General features: G+C 30.1%; 1 non-coding gene across 1 annotated transcript; it reads left to right on the forward strand.

Annotated features, from left to right (window-relative positions):
• Nucleotides 1-5,453: 5,453 nt before the first annotated feature.
• trnaf-gaa (transfer RNA phenylalanine (anticodon GAA)) lies at nucleotides 5,454-5,526 on the forward strand. Its single transcript has one exon. It is a non-coding gene; the product is annotated as a tRNA-Phe (tRNA).
• The last annotated feature ends 10,694 nt before the right edge of the window (nucleotides 5,527-16,220 follow it).

Here is a 16,220-nt window from a genome sequence, read left to right on the forward strand (position 1 = left end):
TATATATATATATATATATATATATATATATATATATACATATATATATATATATATATATATAAATATACTAGGATTGGTCACTATGATGTAAATGTTAAGTTGGGGCTGTGAAACATTACTAAAATGTTGTATTACAGTCTACTTATGAAAAAAACTCCTTTTGAAATAAAATGGTAGCGTGTCTTATATCCGCAACTTTGGGAATTAAAAACTACTGTATAATCGTCTAATGTAAATAGACGTGGTTTAATGTTATATTCCATTACTCAACATCTTATTACATTAAATTTAAAAATGCAAGCAGTTGTTGAAGGAGAAATAGTCAGAGTGTAGTAGGCAACACATAACAGCAAGTTGTTTCAGTTATTTGCTATATGTTATGGCTCAAGTAGTCAGATTTAGAGTCAATTTTCGGTAATTCTGCTCAAGATTTGTGACACTGCAAAATCATTTCATGATTTGTGTCCGAAAACTTTCATAGTTGTGGCTGAGATGCTTTTAATAGTACGTTCAACTGCCTGAGAATGGCATGGAGTACCACTCAAGACATCATTGTGGAACTGGAAATGTTCAAGATCATCATTAGAAATAGTTGATAAAAGCGGTGGTTGTGTTGCGATAGCAACAAACCAGTCGATCATCTTTGTGAATGACAAAGCTTCCGGATCAAGCTTGATGCTTGATTTATCAAAGACACGTATCTTGCTACTTTGTGATGTAGCTCGTGCGTCAATTATATTGTCACACGAAAACTGACGAATTGATACATTTTCATCTGTAACTCCTCCAAGAAGAATGTTCTCAAGATGGGCAAAATAACAGTTATTTTGCAACACTAGATCAAGAATTTCCCAGTTTTCTTTTCCTAGTTCATTGCACTGCTTTATAAAAAGAAATTTCTTGCTCCGTCAAGGCAGGAAGAATGACGCTTTATGTTGAACCACGATGGCGCATAAACATTTACAATGAATCTTGTAATTCTATGCAATGATTTTGAAGGATTTTCCTTAGACATATACAAACGTAAAATACGATTGGCCTTTGTCTAGTGCAACGTCTATTTTATCTGTTGAAGTAGCTGGACCTGTTAGACGTCCACCATCCAGAACGGAGAAATATTTTGTAAAAGGTAGTTCATTTGGATGTAACAAGCAGACCAACCATTGCAATGTTCTCCCAAGACCTTCTTCTAATTTTCTAATTACTCCATTGTGTTGTTCACAGGGTCATCAAAAACAACTGCTGCTAAAGTGTCTGATGATTTGATGTTTTTGATGCTCAATAATATCTCTTGTGCAATATCAACAGCTTTACTGCTTTGTAGTGTGACATGATTGACATATTTGCTTTGCGGAAATGACACTATCACATAATGTTCTTCTTTGAATTTTCGTCGGACGCCAATTATTTTAACAGAAGTGATATCCTGCTTTCCATCAAATTCAATGCAAAGTACTTTTTGGACTTCAGCAGCATGCTTTTTAACTTCCTTTTTCCTCCACATATTTCTCTGACGACGAAGTTTTACTTGATCGATAGAATTCTCTGGTGTTATAAGATCTAAATCTTTTAGTACGTCATTTGGTATTAGGCAAAGATCTCTGTTACTGATTTTACACCAATTCATGGCCTTACACAACTCAGGGTATTGTTTAGTGTTGTAAACCTTGATCTCTTCATCACTTGACATTTCATTATCACTTGACATCACTTCATAACTTGACATCACTTTATCATCTGACATCTCAATTGAAAAAAAATCCTTCATCTGACTTTGACTTTTTATTATCACTGCAATATGTTTCATTTGGATCAATTTCTTCATTAAACTTCAATTTCTTATCTGTAATTGGTAAATTGCAAGTTATGTTTCTTCTTTTTTAACTCTTCTGCAGCTTAATTGTTTCTTCTTTGTCTATTATTCCTATTATCGCCTTCCGTACCGTTTTTTGATCTATCCAGAACTCCCATTCAAGTGTTGGAATATTTTTGGCAGTGGGCATAAACAAGCTGACCTTTTTTGAACACCATTATCAAAAAAGTTACACAGACAAATATCGAATAGTTGGACTAACATCTGTAAACTTGATTTTAATGTTGCAGAGGACTTCTTGCAATCAGAGTATTTACCAAGTTCATTTACTTTGTTAATTAATCTCTTTATGTGAATAACTAAGCAGCTGACCGCAATGGTAGAAATACTTGCTTTGTTGTACAGTGCTTTAATTTCATTAGCTATGACTGTTGCTCTTTCAGTAACACTTACGCAATTGTTATTTTTTTATAAATAGTCATATACTTTGAAAACATCAACAGAAATTGGCAGTTGATTTGGAATGGTCTAGGTTGTCTAAGCATACCATGTTCAGTTTCATTTTTTTTTTCAATTTTAACTAAACTAAAACAAAAAAACAAACAACGTAGTTTAAACGTAATATATACAAGTATATATCTTATAACGGAGTGCAGGATCATGTTAATCGGAAGTCAACAAACAACACTAACAGCTCTTTGACTATATTTCGTTGGGTGCTCTAAACTTATGCATAGTTCTGTATACTACTAATACAATATTATTAACATGAATCATCAAAAAATCTAAATCTTAATGCTTTTATCCTGCAATTATACAACTGTTGTAAAATAGTATCATTTTGACCTAACATAGTAAAACTCACGTTAAAGTTGGCAAAACTAAATCAAATTTTTATTACATTTCTTTTACATATCATTAATAGAGACAACAAAATGCAACTTTATTTCCATGTTTCATAAAAAAAAAAAAGTTCGACCTACCCTATATATATATATATATATATATATATATATATATATATATATATATATATATATATATATATATATATATATATATATATATATATATATATATATATATATATATATATATATATATATATATATATATATATATATATATATATATATATATATATATATTGCTCAGACACGTCAGGAAAAACTCTCAAAACATAAAATTTGAAGTTAATTTACGTCGTATTAGCTTTTACACCTCTATAATATATACAATCTGTTGCAAAGTTAGCACCTGGGAAAAATTTTTCTCTTTATTGTGTTCGCCATTATCTTACTAATAATTTCATTCTCTAATTTTGAATATCTAAATCTTAATGCTTTTATCTCTTATTTGTCCTGTATGTACAAATGTTGTCAAATTTGGGCTTTTTATGATGCTCTTTCTCTTTTAGACACTATTCTTTGTTTCTAGTAACTTCCAACTTATTTGTGGTTGCTTGCAGCCTTGTTGGATTGAATTATTTAAAAAAAAAACTGATTATTTCTATTTACATGGATTACGAAGCACCTACTGAAATCATCGAGAGAAAAAATCATGATACAAAATAAACGTAAAACTGTAAAAACGAAATTAGTTGCTAAAACTATAAAAATTTATTTGCAAAAACTAAAAAACAATTTAAAAAATTTTATTTTACAAACTTTTTTAGAAAAAAATAATGGAAACCTTCGAAAAACATAGAATATTGTTAAGGAACTAAAATAATTGGTTGGAAAACAATTTCCAAGCATGGTATTATGGTTTATCCTCCTCCGGCTAATCGACAGAAGAAGTCGAGGTAGAAAGATAGCTTAAAGATATCAGACAGATATTGTATAAACTTTTTCAATTAGACTGGCTTTACCATCATACACAATAAATCGGAATATTTGAAATTAACATATAAGTATTCATAAGGACAGCATATGCATTTCATAATATCATCAGGGGTTGCTCCGAGGTATGGCTCTGAGGTATGGCTCTGAGGTACGTTTCCAAGGTATAGTACCGAGGTATGACTGTCTGCGTGTTCTAAGCAGTCCACAATCAAAAACCTCAACATTTTTGTGAGTTATTATTAGGTGCAATTTTAAATAATTTTTAGCTACAATTTCATTATCACAACCATATTTTGTTGCTTTGGTAATAAATTTATTTTCTGATGGATAACAATCTTGCATTATTAACTTATTAACATTATTAACATTATTAACTTATCACAACCATATTTTGTTGCTTTGGTAATAAATTTATTTTCTGATGGATAACAATCTTGCATTATTAACTTTTTGGAAGGCATGGCTATATTTAAATGACAAAAATTTTTAAATTTACAATCTGTTATGACCCCTGCAAGTGCTCTAAACAATAAACTTGATTGAGATAGAGTTTTTGTATTATCTGAAATCAGTTTAATTTCATCTCAGTTATTTGTATATCTGAAAGTTTTATTTGAAAGTTGCACGTGTTCATGATACTTTAACTGTTCGTGTTCTCTTTTGTAAAAGTTAAAAATAATTGTATTTTGTTTTGCAACTAAAGATATATATATATAACTGTATTCAGGAATTATATGAAGAATTACACTAACTTTTGCGTTGTCTGATATTTTACTGTAAAAGTTAGCAATTTCTGTCATACTTGGATATGGAAAGGATAAGGGTTTTTTTAGTATACAATTTTGGTTGTGTTTTATTTTACTTTTGTTTCAAATTTCTTTTTAGAATCAGTGAAACTTATTTGTGAAAATGGCAAAAAAGAAACTTCCTTAAGATTTGGCGGCATAAATAAAATTATGTTTCCCACACATGAGAACAACTTCGCCTAAACCTTGCATACATGTGCAACGCGCATTTATAATTTCGCCATCTTCTTGAATGATAACCCATACCCTCGTTGGAGTTTTAAAAAAAATGCTCTGACATGTCTTACACGACTGGTAACTATATAAATAGACCTAACACCATGACTAAATTTCACAAGAACGTTGTGAACAAGACCAATGGTTACATAGTTGTACGATTACAAGTTGTAAAGATCAAAAATAATATCTGGATCTGATTATTTTTCTTCGTATTTTTTTTTTGCTTCCAAATTAAGACTCTCGTAATACTTTGATCGAATAATTGTAAGCAAAGCAGAAACCTAAATCAATTTCAACAGATCGGCTTTTAGTAAAGTTTAATCAATGAGTACGAAAGCTGTACAAATTACTTTAGTTTCAAGAATTTACTAATTATATCGCAAAACATCCAAATATTATGAGCATTATATAACTTTGAAAAATTTGTGTGTACGGTTACGCTTATTTTTGTGTCAATAGAAACGTAAAGTCTATAAATAAATAGAATAAATAATAAAATTTTTATTAAAAGTTTTATAATAATTTAATAAATTTTTAAGACGATGCCTACGATTTTAAAAAAAGTTTTTTTTTGTACATTTCTTTAACAATATTTGTGGCTACTAAAAGTTATTTTTAGATGTCTGTTACGGTTTTATAAAAAAAGTAATAAAAATGTATAAGTTTAATTAATGACGTAAATAATAATATATATTACTGATGACCTTCATTTATCTTAATGCTATAATTTATTAAAATATATAATTTTAAACTTTTTAATTTCGACAAGCCGAAATAGCTCAGTTGGGAGAGCGTCAGACTGAAGATCTGAAGGTCCCTGGTTCAATCCCGGGTTTCGGCAATCAATTTTTTCGATATTTTATTTTCATTTGATAATATTAGTTATTATGAGAGATATTTTATTTTCTTTGATAATATTAGTTATGTTTTAACTTAATGTTAAAACATGGAAATATAAAACAGATGGAAGTTTAACCGCATTGAATTACCTCGGGACTATGCTTGTCATGTACTAACTTTTTGTTTCTACTCAGTGTAGTTAAGGCGAGTCAGTAAAATTTACATTAACAATTTCTCAAAAATTCTTAACTTTGACAATCTTTTGCTTATGCGGTAAATGAAATGAAATAAATGAAACTTTATATTTTTTTAATAAAACTATTTCTGCTTATGTTAAAAAAAAAAAATTATATATATATTTTTTTAATTTACAGAAATTATAGTTTTTATAAAGTCGAAATTTGAACTTTAATGCAATAGGATTCAATAACTTGAGATTCCATAAATCTGCAAATTGTTATAATGGAATCGGTATACTGCTAAAGTTAACATTTTAAAATATACCGGAATTTTTATTAAAAATATATCGCCCGTAACATTACCTAATTGTAATATAGTATATGTGATTTTTTTTTTTTTTTTTTTTTTTTTAAACATCTTCGCTTCCAACAAGGCTGCAAGCAGCCACTAATTAAAGTTGGAAGTTACTGTAAGAGAAAAGATGAAGATTGTAGAGCAAGATAACGATTGACGGACGATTTAAAAGATTGCAAATTATATGAATCAGGAAAGCAAGATGAAGGAAGCGAATTCCAAAAGAACTGATGTTCGAGGAAAAAAACTAGACGAATAAGCGTTTTTGGAGCACTTAGGAACAGTCACAGAAAAAGGATGACACTTAATTGAATGACGAGTAACACGAGAATGAATTTTAGTAGATGGCACAAGAGACGCTAGCTCTTTAGAGCAGTGCCCATTATAGTATATGTAGAAAAGAGAAAGAGAAGCAACATTACGACGATGTGATAATGGTTGAAGGTTGGCTGCAAGAGCAGGTCCAACTATGTTTACAATGCGTTTTTGCACCTTGTCTAAAAGAGAAAGGACATCATTAGAAGATCCGCCCCAGATATGGCAACAGTATTCCATACAAGGCCGGATTTGAGATTTATAAAGATAGAGAATAGAATCCAGAGTAAGAAAGTGGAGAGCTCGATAAAGAGATGCAACCTTAGCAGATGCTAATTTTGCAACCGATTTGATATATGGTTTCCAAGAAAGATTGGAAGTAAGAGTTAATCCTAGAAGATGAAGAGTAGGTGACTCATCGAGTACATCACCGTTCATAAATATAGGAAGATCTAAATTATTGCGATAACGATTGGCTGAAAAAAATTGAGTTTTATCTGAATTAAAGTTCACCAGCCACTGTGAGCCCCATGCTGTAGCAGAAGTGAGATCCTTTTCAAGCTCAAATGCCCCCTCCAAGCAATCAGAGGGTGTTGGTTTCTTATCACGACAAGAATAAATGGTAGTATCATCAGCAAATAATGCCACCTTAGATGTGAGAATATCTGGAAGATCGTTAATGTAAATTAAAAAGAGTATAGGGCCAAGGATAGAACCTTGAGGAACCCTTGAAGTTACAGAATAAGAAGAAGAGTGTTGTCCATCGAGGACAACTTTTATGCTACGATTGGAAAGGAAGGACTCAATGATCTTAAAGATGTTGCCGGATACACCATAAGAAGAAAGCTTATGGAGAAGACCAGCATGCCAAACTTTATCAAACGCTTTTGAAATGTCAAGAGCGATGGCCTTAACCTCTCCACCTTCATCTAATGCACGATAAAACCTGTCAGTTATTACTGTTAGCAAATCAGCTGTAGAACGAGAAGATCGAAATCCATATTGATGGTCAGAAAGTAAGTTATTAGATTCAAGATGAGAAATTAAGTGTTTGTTAACAAAAGGTTCAAAAACCTTGCTTATGATAGGAAGAAGACTTATGGGACGGTAGTTAGACAAATCAGAACGCTCCCCAGAATTTTTGAAGATAGGGATAACAGATGCGGCTTTCCAGCAGGCTGGAAAACAAGACTCTGATAAGCACTTGTTGAATAGTTTTGAGAGTATAGACGACAGCTCCGGAGAACACTTCTGCAAGACAATAACAGGTATGTTGTCTGGGCCACAAGCTGTAGAAGAGTCAAGGCAGGAAATCACTTTAGATACAGATGCTGGAGTGATATGAATGTCAAGCAATGGATCAACCTGTTTGTTGGCAATATCAGGTAGAACGCAATTAGTGGAATCAAGAGATGATATTGATGAAAAGTTTTTAGCAAACAGTTCGGCTTTGTCTTTAGGTGAGGTGACAAAGTCTGAACCATACAAGAGAGGTGGAATTATAGATTTGCCCTTATTATTGATATTATTAAAGATTCTCCAGAAGTCACGAGAGCCTAATTTTTGAGATGAGATACGAGATTTCATGACCTGAGAATAGCGGGTTTTGGCGTTAGACAAAACCTTTTTACAGTTGTTTCTAGCAGTAATAAACAGACGTCTGTTTTCTGGAGAATTGTTTTGCTGATAAATATGGAAGTAACGGTTTCGATTGGCAATCGCAGCAGCACAGTGTGAGGAAAACCATGGAGGAGAGTGAGGCTTGACCTGGAATCGTCGAGAAGGAATAAAAGATTCCATGCCAGCCTGAATCCACGAAGTTATGTAAGAAGCACATTTGTCGACATGAAGTTGAAAGATTTCTACCCAAGGGCCATCACGAAGAAAATCACGGAAAGAATCCCAGTCAGCTTTACTGTAGTTGTAAGAGGTTCGATAATAGGGGTATTCAGGTGATGAAGAAGAATGAGATATTAGTTTTAAAGAGATCAAACTGTGATCAGAAGCACCTAAGGGTGAATGTGGAGAAACTGAGCACTGACTAGGATCAGAAACAAGACATAAGTCGAGTAGAGAAGGTAAATGATTAGGGTTTTCAGGAAAGCGAGTTGGAAAGTTGACTATTTGAGTTAGGGATTGAGAAAGGCAAAAGTTGTGGGCTTTAATGCCTGCAGAGTCACTGACACTAGAGCCAAGCCATTCAGAGTGGTGAGCATTAAAGTCACCGACAACAACTATATTAGCTGATGGATAAAGAGAGAGGGCTTGGTCAATATGATCAGAAATAACATCAAAAAGAGTGCAGTCTTGAGATGAAGGAGAGCGATATAGAACAAAGAGAAAGCAATAGAGTGAAGTGGTGCTAAATGAAAGCACATAAAAGAATAGTCTGCGGATTCAAACCTAGTTTCACGACAAACAGGTGAATTCTTACGAATGTAAATGCCCAGGCCAAGCATGTGACTATTGGAGTCTTTACGAATCAGAGGAAGATAACCATTAACACTAAGATCACAAGATGAGACAGCCGAACTCAAATTAGTCTCACAAAGAGCAAGTAGGTCTGGTGAACTTTGCAAGAGATAAGACTCAACAGAAGAAAAGTTACTTCGAAGACCACGAATATTAGTGAATGATAGGTTTAGAGAACTTGGTGATGATGATGGTTTTTTGTGTTTTATAGTTTTTGGTACTTTATTCATTATTAAATTTATTCATTATTAAATTATTAGTACTTTATTCATTATTAAATTATTAGTACTTTATTCATTATTAAATTATTCATTATTACAATAATTCATCAAGATACTTAGTCAATATACATAGAATTTTACAATGGCATCTATATTACATCCTCTAACTTGTGGGTTTGCGAAAATAGCCGCCTATAATGCTTTCAACACAAAGATAGACAGGGAATCCGACGAAAGTGCACAAATATACACTTCAAGAAAGTATAAGTATCAGTACAACCAGTTCCAAAACCAGTTTCAAATTGGAAATAATATTAACTTTGTACTGTCATATAGTTTATTTGTTTCAAAATACAAGCAAATCATAAAAAATATTCGCCTTTTAGGAAAAACTTCTCCACCAATTAAAACAGAGGTCATGCAAGAATTTTCGTTGGAAAGATGGGGTTGTTTAACTGTAAAACAAAAAACAGATCATAGAATAAAAGATTGTCTTGGATGTCAAAATGAAATTAAGTTTAAGTATTACTTATCTCAATTCCCGAATCGCAGCAAATCATATCAATCTATTGCAGCCAAAAAAGGTCTTCTAAAACATAAACTTTATAATAAAGAGCTTGTGTTAAATGACATTACAAATACAATTGTAACACAGTTGGATAAAGACTATCAAAACACCTTTCAAACTACTTTTACAAAAACTCATTCAAAAGTACTAAAAATAAAAAATATCCACAGAAGTCCACAGAAGAAATGTCCAAGCAAAGAAAGCATATAATTAAAAACACTGTGATAGATATTGAAAATCAATGGAAAGAAACATCAGTTATAAGGTAGATATGAATATTTTTAAAATGTTAATACCACCAACAATTTTTGACATGATATTTTTTATATATTATTAAATATTTAGAACATATGGCAAAAACATTTCACTTAGGACAAGAAATAACCATCGTCTTATTACTAGTATGGAAACATTTAAACAAGCAGAGCAGCGATCTTATGAATTAAAAGAAAAAATAGATACAGTAAACATTTTTTACTGTACATTTTTTATTAAAAAATTAACTACTCTGATCTTGCAAGAAAATATAATATCATTGATAGTAAAAGTAAGATGCCAAAAAATGGTGGGCAGATTGTTAAAGAATTTCTAAAGGAGAACGATGTCAATCTAACAAGTTTATCTGAGCTGAAAAGAAGAAGTGGAGAAAAAAGTCCGGTTATAATTCGAAGAAAAAAAAGGCGGTGAAGTTATATTTACAATTATTTATATTTGTTTTATCTGCTTTAATTGTTTGAAGTTTAATTTTTCAAGTTTTATAATAATTTAAATATATATATTAATAAGAAATAATAATTTAAATATATATATAAATAAATATGTTGTATATTTTTATAATAATTTAAATATTTTATTATATTTTTAAATTTTTATTTTTTACAGATGTTTTTTTTATTTTTTAATATTCCTATTTTATTTTAGTTAATTGAAAACAAACGTAAAATTTTACAAATTCACAAATAAATATTTTGAATAGTTTACCTAGTAATTAAAATTAAAAACAAGAACTTTTACAAGTATTGTTACAAAAAATGTAATTAAGTATCTATGCATATACCAACTTGGAATTTTTATTTTGTTTAGGCTAACAGATTTGAATGTTTCCTTTCCCCAAGAAGAAACAAATGCTCAGATTGAAGCAAAACTGAATTTGCTTGTATCAGAAAATAAATATTCATTAGGAGAGCTTATTGCTCCACAAACTCTCTCCAAACTTGTTGTAAGAAACAATGAAATACAAACTGAAACATTTTCTATAGATGGCAGAGTACATCCACTAAAAGTAATTAGTGATAGCATAACAAAAAATCATTGGATTTATATGAGAGTTAAAACTGATGAAGAGTATGAAAAAATGTCGCGTACAACAATTATTAACTATCTAAAAAGGATTAATGAAATGGAAGAAAATGACCAAGACGAAGAAATCAATAACTTGGAAATTAAATTAAAAAAACTTGAACAAAAAAGACATCTTATGTTATGGCATGATACTTCAACTATATGCAATCATAGTCACGTCTTAATGACAATTTCAACTTTATTTGATCCTGCAATTCATTATACATCTGAAGAATATCAACAAAAGTATAATAAAACCATAAATATTCAAGCGGTTGTTGAAGCTCCTATATGGTATATCTTTGGGAGATGTTCAGCTACTGGTGAAATGCTTGTTTATTCAGAACAAAGAATGAATGATATTATCGAAATGAAAGACCCTATTAAGATTAGTGAAATTGAATTTTATGATGAAATGAGATTTTTTAAAGGTGATGGTCCTTCAGCTCAATTTGAAGCAGGTCAGCAAAAAGGAGGTAATTATGTATGCTGGATTTGTGACATTAATTTCGTTGAGCATTCTAATTATTCCGGTTCATTAGATAGAGCTTGCATGAATTTACAAGATCGACAAGAAAAAGTTCTTCTTACGGAACAGTCAAGGAAAAAAAGTAACGATAAAGTAAAAAAACTTTATTCATATTTAACAAAAAAAGAAATAATAGTTGAATTGAATCAGCGAAATGTATACTTTACCAAAAATGAATCAAAACAAATATTGGACTTAAAATTAACAAAAACCATGCATGGTATTCAAAGAGTTCCAAGTCTTATATTTTATCAGCCTGATATCAGTTTACCAAAAAATGGTTTATCAAAATATGAATTACTAATGGAACCTCTTCATGATGTTTTTAACCATATAAAAAATCTTCTTAGAGAACTACCCCACCATTTCGATAAAAAAGCAAAAACAGAAATTGAATCCATTATTGAACTTTCATTTGAAGGAAAAGATGTAAAAAGACTACAGATCATGCATAATAAAAACATCAATATATTGTCAGCAGAAATTTCAACAAAATCCATTGACAGATATTTTTATTACAATGTGCCAAATTCAAGAAATATTATACAAACCAGAATCTGAGCGCACCGACAAACTTATATTAAAAATGTATTTAGTGATATTTAAGCATGTAATGTTGATTATATCGAACCTTGGAGAAAATTTAAACGTTTTAACAGTTAGAAAATTTTATGGTAAATATTTCCACTGCTTGGTTGCACATACTCCTGACCAATTAAGAATTATTTCTGGTAGAGCTGCAAAAACTGAAAAGGAAGAGCGACTATTTAATTTTATCAAAAACACAACAAACACCACATCAAACCGTCAACAGTGCCATGTTATTTCTAATGCGTTAATAAGGATGCAAGTATCCAACGACTTAAATAACTTTAATGAGGTTTCTTTAATAGAATCGTCCATTTCAAAATTATACAAGTTTGTTCAACCAAAGTCCAATACAACTATAACATTTGAAATAATAAGAAATTACCCAAATGAGTATCAGGCGATGCTACAAAAAATAGCTGATTTTCTTATTGAACCAAATATTTATTGGTGTGAAACAGATATCGGTGTGACATTTTATGACTTTGAAAATGTTACAATAAGTAAAAAAGTTCCACACCATTTTAGAACAAAAACATTAATAGAAATTTGTTTGCCAAATGCCAATAAATTAATACCTGCATATAAAATAAAAGTTGTAGATAAAATTAACAACAAGACGAAGTTATTATTTTTGAAAACATTGAAAAAACCTTTTCACTAATAATAATACATTTTTTCATGCTTTTCAGTTGAAAATAAAATGCCTCTTATCTCTTCAACTAAAAAGCATGAAAGTATTATTTTATGTATCATTTTATGATGCATCATAAGTATTTTTCTTTAAACTTTTTCACTCTACTAATTAACTTTATCTCATACTTTCCTTCTCTTAGTTTAGGTTACTATACCTTACTTCTCTACTTTTACTATTATATATTCCTAAACGTGCTTTTAAGTAATTTAAGTAATTAGTATTTTTATTTGTTTGTATACTCACTTCGTACATACATATTTATAAACCTCTATTATATATTATTGTTGTAAACATCTTATCGACTGTTTTATTTAGTATTATTATTTTTGAGGGGTTTTAAGAAGTTTCTAAATTCTTAACAACTTTTGTTTTGTTTTTTATGTTTCGAGTCGTATTTTTTTTCTTTTCTTTTTTTTTATCTTAACTTGAATTTTGAAGTTGCGTTTTTATCGTTTGTTTTTTTTAATCTTTTTGTTTATTTTCATTTTAGATAAATAAGCTATTGTTCGTATATAGAAATTACTTGTATTTATTGTACTTTAATAAAAAGAAAAAGTTATTTATGAAACTTTATATAAAATATATTAAATTTATATTCATAATAAATATAATAATATACATATATATAAATACATATAATTTAAATAAATATTTACATATACGGAAAAATTATTGTTATATATAAATATATCAAAGTATTATTCATAAACAAACTAACGAAGGAACACTTTGAACGTCGAGGCTGCGGCCCTAGCTGCGCTTGATATTGTTTATCCAAGTGCCACTTTTAACATCACCTATAAGCAATCTGTTGGTAGCATGCTAAAAGCCCCAATTCACACTAAACACTTTATTAACAGTAAAAAATAGTGATTATCAGTAAAAAAAACTAAAAAAAAAAATCTGGGTCCTAAAAAGGTCATCGAAAAACAATCGGAGAAGAACGTGAGGGCCGCCGGCGTTATTGGCCCCCTTGTGAATGTGTCCAAAAAATGTCAAAATTTGGAATTTTTTTTGTATTTTAGACTTGCCCAAGTCGTCGCCACTTGATCACTAAAAGACAAACAGAGCACTAATTGTTAGTGCTCGACTCGAACTATATATCCAAATTATGTGTAAATGCGTGAAACAATTTTATGTAAATATATTTTTACTTAAAATTATATTTGAAAAGATAATAGTATACTATTATCTTGATAGGCTTTTTTAGTTTTAAATTAATTTTGAAAGATTGCTTGCGCTCCACATTTGTGGAGTCCAAAATAAGACCTCGCGCAAACAAACAAAAATTTTAATAAACATTCTGCAGACCACATATTTTACGGAAAAATCTCTTATGTTTAAACTAATAACTGACTGACCGCAATATCTTTAAAATGACCTTAATTACGCTGAGTAACTTGTTATGTTACAATTTTTTGTTTCGTAAACAAAAAAATAACGACATCAACGCTTATGCTATAGCGTAAGTCTTAGCGGTACGCTAACAGGCAAGTTCATAATAATTTGAAAATATAATATAAATATTTGAAAAAAAAGGCAATGAAACGGCAAATAACAACTTTTTTATAAACCTCATATTAAATGAATTACGATTTACAACTAATGAAACTTTGAACATTAGTAATTTAGGGTCGTCCATAAATTACGTCACGCTCTTAGGGAGGGAGGGGGTTGAAAGTTTTGTGACGACTCTTACAATACTACTAAAGTGTTACGATTTTGTGTAGAGGAGGGAAGGTCAAAAACGGTCAAAAATTGCGTGACGTAATTTATACACGACTCCTTTAGAAAACATTTTTCTTGATTTTTTAAAAATTGTTTTAGCTGTTTTTTTAATTAATTGACCTGCTTAAAAGGACGCCAAATAACCCCTTTTTTTTTTATTTCTTTTTATTTTACAATTAATAGAAACATTTAAATAGTTGACCATGTGAAATCTGCTTAACTTTTGTATTTGAGGTTGAAGGTTAGTATTTGGAATAAAAATGCACATGAAAAAACAACAACTTATTTTTAAATTCTATTATTATAATTAATTATAATCCATTTAAAAAAAAAAAAAAAATTTAGTAGTAGTTAAACAAGCGGAACCGGGCGTATTCCGTAAGCCCATAAACAGTTAGCCAATGTAGCTCGTGCTCGATTGTACGGAAAATGATGCGCTCTGGTAATTATAATGATAACTAATCAAATTTTGTTTTGAAGTAGTCAACACTGTAGCACAAACAACTTTGTTAGGTAGTGCGTCCGATTGGGGAGCAACGCGGTTTTTGAAGAAGTTGAAGTGAACGAGACATTTGTTGACGATTTCACTTATAAAAGCGCTACTTTTTAAAGTAGCATTTGATTTTTGAAGCAAAAGAAAGAATCATAGCGTTGCATTTTATAGGTAAATAAACCGCCTTGCCTTTACCAGGACCCGGCCAGTTAACAAGTATTTGCGTTTTTGCATCGAGTTTAAAGTAGACGAAAAGCCTACTTTAAACCTAATTGGGAAAAACAAAACCAATCAGCTCAAATGGAGAAATTTTAATTTAATGCGTTGGTGAAACCTACTGAAGTGAGGTTTTTGGTTTACGGTTGAAATAAATGTTGTTGGTGATTAAGTATTTTGGTTAAATAAGATGAATGATAAATAATTAGTTTTATTTTGTTTTATAGTTGATAATTAAGTTAAATAAAATGTTTGATAATTTGGTTGATAAGATTGTTGATAAAATGGTTGATAACTGCCCAAATGCCAACGCCTAGCGTGGCTAGTTGGTATAATGTTGGCATGTGGGCAGGGCGCAACATTCATAGGGCGCCAAAATCCTTTCAGATAAATTGCATATACCTAACTTGTATAATTGTCTAGGAAATAAAATGCATTTACGCATACTATTTGCTTTCCCAAAAAAAAAGGTTGCTTTTGTTAAAAAGCCGTTACGAGAATAGGCATAATTTGTGCGCGTATGCATTTACGACACATTCACAAAATACGCATCAAAACATAATTTTCGTTTATCTTGGTGTTAAAAAAATGCAGAGACGTAAAGCAATGTTTTGGTTGATCATGCTTGTTTTTAATATAGCGCTGTAATTTGAATTTGAGTCTATTATCTGTGAATTTAATACTGTAGTGTAATCGTTTATATATATATATATATATATATATATATATATATATATATATATATATATATATATATATATATATATATATATATATATATATATATATATATATATATATATATATATATATATATATATATATATATATATATATATATATATATATATATATATATATTCGGAATTTTTGAATATTTTATGAGAATGAGAACTGCAAGAATCATAGGGGAGAACTTGCACCCTTGATCCGTAAGCACCTTTGATCCTATAGCCTTATCTCCTTACTTACATAACTTATTAAGGAGGGCTG

Source organism: Hydra vulgaris, chromosome 11 (assembly GCF_038396675.1).
Source record: "Hydra vulgaris chromosome 11, alternate assembly HydraT2T_AEP".
NCBI lineage: Eukaryota > Metazoa > Cnidaria > Hydrozoa > Anthoathecata > Hydridae > Hydra > Hydra vulgaris.